Raw genomic sequence first — 8,893 nt, 5'->3', positions numbered from 1 at the left:
GATTATTATTAAATACTAAATAAGAATTAAAAATTCAAAGTCGACAACAAAATAAAATGAATGTTCATAGATTTTTAAATTCCTTGGGTAGATCCGATATAGAAAAGGAGGAAAATACATACATGCGCTAAAATAAATAACATTACCTAATTATTATTACTATTATTATTATTATTATTATTATCAATCGGATACTTTTTATCCGGCAACCTTGCTCCGAAGTCAGCCAAATCTAGTTCATCAAACTGCCTTTGAAGTTCACGCAAGGACTCAATATGAATATTCTTTTACGAATCTGGATCATCCATATTTGTAAGGAGGGACCTATTTATAAATTATTGTATCTCAAAAAGACAAAAATTGCTTTAAAATAAATCTAACATATGGGTAATCTGTTGCAAAATATATTCTTTCTGTTAGATAACTTACAACATATGGCAATCTTTTGCAAAAGATGTATATATCTGTTTGATTTCTACAATAAATTGATAATTGTCGTAACAGATGTCTCCAATTGTTTGACAATATAAACAGATGTGTCATCTATTGCAACTAGCTAGTCATCTGTTTATTCAATTTAAGCCATAGATGGACTAGGAAGAATAAGGTGCATGCATATGGATCCACTATCATATGTGTGAGAGTTAAGTTTGTATTACTGATAAGGTCACCAGGACAACACACACAAAGTACAATATTTTTGTGAATGTAGTTTTAATCGATTAGGCATTGATCATTCAAACAAGATTCTGCATTGTTCCGTTAAGTTTGATGGGTTTGAAATTGATAAGGATGAGGACCTCATGAATATGGTTCAGATACCCTATTACAAATTACTGACGGTTGTTGCTCGTGTTTATGCGTGTCAAGTTTTAAGAAGGGATCAATATTTGTCGTCATTGCAGAGAACCAATAGTGATTGGGCTTAACTTTAAGTGTGCATTGGACCCTTAGAGGGCCCTCGAAGCCTCGCACTGCATCAAACAAGAATGGAAAACCAATATAGTTATTGCCCTGACCAAAATTTATATAGTTGGGTTGCTCACTCGGGGTGATGATTATATGCCAGAAGGTGCAGTAGGAGAATGCTTTCGAGGGAAAAAGGGTGGTTGATGGAAGACTATATCATCTGAGAGCTAATTGAAGAAGAGACATAGGGGAGAAAGTAACTTCTAACAAATCTAGCCGATGAATTATCTTAACAGATGCAAAATCTGAATCAAGTATAAATATGAAAATGTATCCGTAATATAATTTCGTATGTTGTGTCTCTGAAAGAAAAATAATACAGATGGACACTTTTCTAGGGAGTTGCGTGGTCGGGATTATCGCCTAGGTAGAAAATAGGAGAAGACCAACAAAGCAGCCTCACGGGCATCGAGGGTTGAAACGATGTTCAGCAAGACTAAAAAACTTACGCTAACAACAACTACAGTTAAAATAGGGAAAGAAGCGAAGGCAGCAATTTTTGAATTTTAAATTTTATCTCATGCCTTCTTGTTTGTGTTTTCGATCAGGTCCACTGTCTTTGACCTAATCGAAACCATAAACGAGATTGAAAAGAAAATAGAGTATCATTATTTCCTTATCAAATTGTGTTTTCTTTCCTTAGCATGCTTTCAAGATTCCTTGGAGAAGATCAGATGCTTGCTATAGTATGTGAATCTCGATAATTTTCAAGTTTGTCTCCAGCTTGATGATTCTGTATTCAAGCTGGTCGTTGCCGTATTTGAAGTTGGTAAGGAGTTCCTTGTCTCTTGTGAGTTCGATCAGGAACGCTACCTTCAAAGTTGTGGCATTCTAGAAGCCCTTCAGAATACTTTCTTCAGAAGCCTTAAAGGATACATGGAGGGTCGTTGTGTTTGTTTTAGGTCAAAATGTGTTGATGCACGTTGAAGATGTGGTCCCAATAGTTGAACAACATACTTTTATCGAGCGTTGCTCCATGCATCTTGCTCAACCAATTTGATAAATGTGTAAGCATGGAGTTACGTAGCATGTGATCTAAACCGGCTCTACCAAGCCTATCAAACGTTACGTAACTTCAAGCTCATTACCCTATCAAAAATATATGCCCGAGTTAGTGAAAAAATCAAACAAGCCCAATCTGTCAACCTTTCTGCTGATCACTCTTCTCCAATATATATGACAAGATATCTACTATGCAAAAGTCTACACCATCGCCAGACATGCTTGCCTGGGAGCAATTCTTCAGAAGACATCAACAGATAACTTCAAAAGAATTGCTCCCAGGCAAGCATGTCTGGCGACAGTGTAGACTTTTGAATAGCAGATATTTGGTCACTGTATTGGAGAAGAGCGATCAGCAGAAAGGCTGATAAATTAAACTTGTTTGATTTGTGCACTAACTCGGTCATATTTTTTGATAGGGTAATGAGCTCGGAGTTACGTAACGTTTGATAGGTTCGGTAGAGCCGGTTTAGATCACACGCTATGTAACTCTATGATTAATAATTTATCAAATTGGTTAAGAAAGATGCATGGAGCAACGCTCGATAAAAGTGTGTTGTTCAACTGTTGGGACCATATTTTCAACATGCATCAACACATTTTAACCTAAAACAAACACAGCGACCCTCCATGTATCCTTTAAGGCTTCTGAAAAAAGTGTTCTGAAGGGCTTCTAGAATGCCACAACTTTGAAGGTAGTGTTCCTAATCGAGCTCACAAGAGATGAGGAACTCCTTACCAACTTCGAAGACAACAACAACTAACTTGAATACAAAATCAGCAAGCTGGAGGCAAGCTCAAAAATTATCGAGATTCACATACTATAGAAAGCATATGATCTTCTCCAAGGAATGTTGAAAGCATGTCAAGGCAAGAAAACACAATCAATTATAACCATATTGCTAAGGAAGCAATGATACTCTATTTTTCTTTCAATCTCATTTATGGTTCCAATCAGATCACGAATAGTGGACCTGATCAAAAACACAAACAAGAAGGCATGGGATGAAATTTAAAATTCAGAAATTATCGCCTTCTCTTAGATTTCTTATTTTAACTGCAATTGTTGTTGGCGTAAGGTTTCTAGACTCATTGAACATCATTTAAACCCTCAATGCTCATGAGGCTGCTTTGTTGGCCTTCTTCTATTTTCTACCTAGGTGATAATCCCGACCACGCAGCTCCCTAGCAAAGTGTCCATCTACATTATTTTTTTCAGAGACACAACAGACGAAATTACATTATTGGATACACTTTCATATTTGCACTTAATTCAGATTTCGCATCTGTTAAGATAATTCCATCGGCCAGATTCGCTAGAAGTTACTTTCTACCCTATGTCTCTTCTTCAATTAGCTCTTAGATGATATAGTCTTCCATAAACCACCATTTTCCCTTGAAGGCAATCTCCTACCACACCTTTTGGCATATAATCATCACCCCGAGTGAGCAACCCAACTATATAATTTTGTCCAGGGCAATAACTATATTGGTTTTCCATTTTTGTTAGATGCAGTGCTAAGCTTCGAAGGCCCTCTAAGGGTCCAATGCACCCTAAAAGTAAGTCCAATCTCTATTGAATCTCTTTACAATGACACCAAAACTAGATCCCTTCACAATGCTTGACAAATAAACATGATCAACAACTGACATTAAATCTTAACAGGGTATCAGAACCATATTCTTGGTCCCTCAGTCTTATCAGTTTGGACCTACCAATCTTAAATGTAAAATTACAGACATCTTGTTTGAACGATCTATGACTAATCAGTAAAAATAACATTCACAAAATCAATGCACTCTATGTGTGTTTCCACGATAACATTATCAGTAATACATACCTCCCACATATGAAGTAGTTCCATCTGCAAGCAGTTTATTTCTCTGAACCCATCTTTACTGCAGCCTCTTGTGATAGTCCGACAAAAGTTGATCAACTGTCATTTCCTTATATCTACAAAGAAGAGGAAAAAAATTAAGGTCACAAAAAGAACATTATCTATCTGTTGCATCAGATATGGAGTTTGTTGCAACAGATGTGGAGTCTGTTGCAATAGATGTGGAATCTGATAGAATACATCAAACCAACCTTTCTGGTGGTTTGATTTGTTCCAATATTTTCTCTATTTGTTGCAACATTAACAACAACATAAATATCAACAACAAAGAAACAAAAACATTTGTTCCAACAACATCATCAACAATAAAGAAGCAACATCCTTTATTCCAGAACCATCACAACACCACACCACAAGTTCCAACAATGCCAACCCCACCAACAACATCAATAACTGCATCAACAATAAAGAAACAAATAAAATACATCAAAAAAATAATACTGCCAACAAGGCTTTTAAACTTCTCCTAACAGATGACTTTTTTGCATATTGTAATAAAAATTCTCCGTTTATTTATTCAACACTTAAAAGTTTTTTCAAATTTTTTTAATAAATATGATATGGATAACTTACAAAGAAAAAGACGAGAATGAAAGAGCAATAATGAACCATACCTTAATATCAAAAAGGGGATCAAAATAGAAATTTCAATCGACGAAAGATATGGATCGGCTTAGATCCGAAAAGATCTTTATGAGAAGAGAAGAGAAAAGAGAGAAAAAAGGTTGTGACCCTAAAGAGGAGAGAAAAAAAAATGAGAGAGTTGAATAAAATAAACTGCAGCTGAAGGAAGATTTCTATAGATGATTTGTGTACGTAGACGTAGGGTTTTCAATATTCATTAATTAATATTAATTAATTTCATTAATAATTTGAGGGGCGCGAGGAAGAATAAGACTAGTGACATTGAAAAGACGAGACAAGACTGCTCAATGAACTCACTTTTGAGATATCCAAGAAATATTTTTTATCGTCTTTAGTAGTAAGTACTACTAATTGATATTATCTACTCGGACCAGAAGTTTTCTTTAAAATTAAAAGAGAAAAAAAGATTTTTAAATAGATATGTCATCTGTTGTAACATATATAAATATCTGTTTAGAAATCCGAATAGCTTAGTCATCTGTTACAACAGATATAAATATCTATTTAAAAATCCCAATAGCTCGATCATTTGTGACAACAGATGAAAATATTTATTTGATAATTAATTAAATCAGATATGTCATCTTCTACAACAGATATAAATATTTTTTAAAAAATTTCCAACAGCTCAGTCATCTATCACAATAGATATAAATGTCTATTTAATAATTAAATCAGATATGTCATCTGTTGCAATAAATATGAATACCTATTTGAAAATTTTCAACAGCTTAGTTGTTTGTTGCAATAGATTTTATTGCAATTGATTTAGGTGGAAATAGGGATGAACAAATGAGCTCGTACGATCAACTACAAATTCAATCGATTCTTTGCAATTGCATGGCATTGGTATTGTTTCATCCCAACCCGAGTAGCCGATCTATCACTCTGAGTTGAAGTGAGTTCTCATCAACTCAATGTTAGGATAATAATAATACCTAAGTTTATTTAGGTGGAACTAGGGATGAATGAATGAGCTCGCAGGTCAACTTCAAATCCAATCGATTTTTTGCAATTACATGGCATTGGTATTGTGTTCATCCCGACCCGAGTCGTCGATCTATCACTCTGAGTTGAAATGAGTTCTCATAAACTCAATGTTAGGATAGGAATAGTACCTAAGTTGATTTAGGTGGAACTAGGGATTAATGAATGAGCTCACATGGTCAACTACAAATCCAATTGAGTTTATGCAATTGCATGATGTTGGTATTGCGCTCATCCCAACTCGAGTCATCGATCGATCACTCTGAGTTAAAATGAGTTCTTATCAACTCAATGTTAGGATAGTGATAGTCCCTAAGTTGATTTAGGTGGAACTAGGGATGAATGAATAAGCTCGCAGGGTCAACTATAAATCTAATCAGGTTTTTACAATTGCATGGCATTGGTATTACGTTCATCCTGACCCGAGTCATCGATCGATCACTCTGAGTTAAAATGAGTTCTCATCAACTTAATGTTAGGATAGTGATAGTACCTAAGTTGATTTAGGTGGAACTAGGAATGAATTAATAAGCTCGCGAGGTCAACTACAAATCTAATCGAGTCTTTGCAATTGCATGGCGTTGGTATTGCATTCATCCCGACCTAAGTCATCGATCAATCACTCTGAGTTGAAATGAGTTCTTGTCAACTCAATGTTAGGATAGTGATAGTACCTAAGTTTATTTAGGTGGAACTAGGGATGAATGAATGAGCTCGCGGGGTCAACTAAAAATCCAATCGAGTCTTTGCAATTACATGGCATTGGTATTGCATTCATCTCAACCCGAGTCATTGATCGATCACTCTGAGTTGAAATCAGTTCTCATCAACACAATGATTTAAAAACTATATCTTTTAAAAATTTAAAATTAATTAAGATCAATTTGGATCAAATTAGCAATTTTAAAACTTGTCATTCTTTTCCAAAATTACAAATCAACTCATACAAATCATCTATTTGCGCAAAAAACTTTTCATTTCAAATCTTAAATTTTTGCTCTTCTCTTTCTCTCTCTCTTGGGGTCTCTTCTCCCTCTCAATAGTACAAACAACAACTACTCAACATATTGCTCAATCCTTCAAAATAGGTATATTTGTTTTTTCAACTTCATTCCTACTTGTATCCATTATTTTCTGTGTCTTCGCAGGTAATAGAGTTCGAGAAGAGTTCTACATTTGTTCTTTATTCTAAAAAATAGGGCTTTTTAGTTAATGATGAAAAAGAAGACTTTTAGTTGTATTCTCTTCGAGAATGGGTTAACAATTTTGAGTTTTGATGCTAAAAAAGTAGGAATCACCCGATAAAAGCCTAGTTTTTCTCTCAGTATTTTGTTGACTGTCGTGGTATTGTTGGATGGTGTTTGTGGTATTATTGGTGGCTGTTGGTGGTGGTGTTGGTATTTATATTTTTTGGCGGTGGTGTCGATGGTCTTGGTGTTGGTATTGGTTACATTGGTGGTGGTATTGGTTGTGGTGGTGGTGGTCCATCTGTTGCAACGGGTGGAAGATCTGTTGGGAGATATTAAATAGGTCTTCAAACAGATTTTCCATCTGTTCCAACTGATGGGTTACCCATTGGAGTATTTTCTTGTAATGTGGCGTAGAATAATTTATTGAAATTTGTCCACCTGTTGCAATAGGTGGAATATCTGTTGGGAGATATTTAGTAGGTCTTCAAATAGATTTGGGTTCCCCATCTGTTCCAACTGATGGGTCGTCCGTTGGGGTATTTTTTTTTTGGTTATGTGGTAAGAATAATTTATTGAAATTTGTCTCACCTTTTTAAAAAAAATTATGCAGACATCAAATGCAATGTATTTTTTGTTTTTCTTTTGTTTGTAGTTAAAACATGTCTCTTAAAAGAAAAAAAACTGAAAGTGAAGAGAGTGGATCAACTTTTGATCACCAAACAAAAAAGGCTAGAGTACAGATAGATTTGGAAGAACTTCCAGAACAATCTCAGTCAGGGCAAAATGAAGCCGAGGAAAGTGATAACTCCTCCTCACCAATGGGGCGTGAAATAATATCAAAATTCCAGTATGATTCTGTCAAAACCATTAGTATTGACAAGTTTTGAGTTGTGATGCCGATGAATAGCCCTAAAGCAGTATTTGGTGATCTTGTACTTAAATGTCAGTTGGGGAAACATTTTGACGAACTTAGGAGTATTATGAAGAAGGAAAACATAGATGAACTTTTTAAGAAGAGCTGCTTTGCACACTTTCTTGAGTTGTCTGGGCCCCGCCCTCTCTGTTTCCCAATGATTATGGTATATGGCCTTCTTAAGTGTAGGATCAACTATGCGGGGGATGATGGAGGTCCGAAGAAGGGAGGAAAAAAGATGGATGAAGTCTGGATCAACAACTGTGGCATACTGATTTATTTTGGATTAAAAGAGTTTGCCATTGTGACGGGCTTAAGATGGGATCACCCAGAAGAACCTTCCATCAAGAAAACACCCCATAAAGGGTCCAACAAACGCAAGGTAAAAAAAATATGGGTTGTTAGGTATTGTTGGACCTAGCTACAAAGTGGACGATTTGATGGCGGATCTTAAGAATAAAGACATACCAAAGCACTACAGGGAAAAATTGTGCTTAGTTTGGTTTGTCCATTCCATTTTATTGTCAAGAGACGTTAGGGAAGTCATAGATTATGATTTTTTGGCTCTTACTAATGATTTTAGGAAATTCAATGATTATCCCTGGAGATACGACAGCTACTACTTGACTGTCAAATATTTGCTGAAAGAGCTAAAGCCAAAGACGACCATATTATACGACTTTCTTTGGGCTTTCATGGTAAAATTGATCACTATTTTTACTCATTCATTAATTTATATTGAATATACTTGTGACTTGTTTTTTGCTTGCTTCCTATTTATAAATTTTAGGCTTGGGCATGTAAAGTCATTCCTCCCCTCCGAAAGCATTTCAAGGATTACCCGAATAAGGTTTCTCATCCAAGGATCCTTAGGTGGTTGGCTGAGTAGAGAACAGCAAAAAAAATATTAATGAGGCTAATCTCTTTAACCCTTCGGATGATGCAATACATCTTCTTTCAACTAAAATAAGTTGCCTCAAAGAAAGATATTGAAACAGATATTCCATCTATTGCGACAGATGGGTCGTCTGTTGTAACAGATTACCTGTCAACTGCAACTGGTGCAACAGATGGGTAATCTGTTGTGACAGACGATCTATATTTTGCAACAGATTAACCATATGTTGCTCTGGTCTCTGAATCCTACTCAAGAGATTACCCATCTACTGCAAATTATACAACAGATGGGTAATCTGATGCAACATATATCAATCTGTTTCAACATACAGATCAGTTGTTGCGGTGGCTAGATCGTCTGTTGCATAAGTTGGTTGTGTTAACATAACCCG

Source organism: Capsicum annuum, chromosome 1 (assembly GCF_002878395.1).
Source record: "Capsicum annuum cultivar UCD-10X-F1 chromosome 1, UCD10Xv1.1, whole genome shotgun sequence".
NCBI classification, from domain to species: Eukaryota; Viridiplantae; Streptophyta; class Magnoliopsida; order Solanales; family Solanaceae; genus Capsicum; species Capsicum annuum.
The sequence above is the reverse complement of the archived record's forward strand: the minus strand, read 5'-3'. Positions refer to the sequence as shown.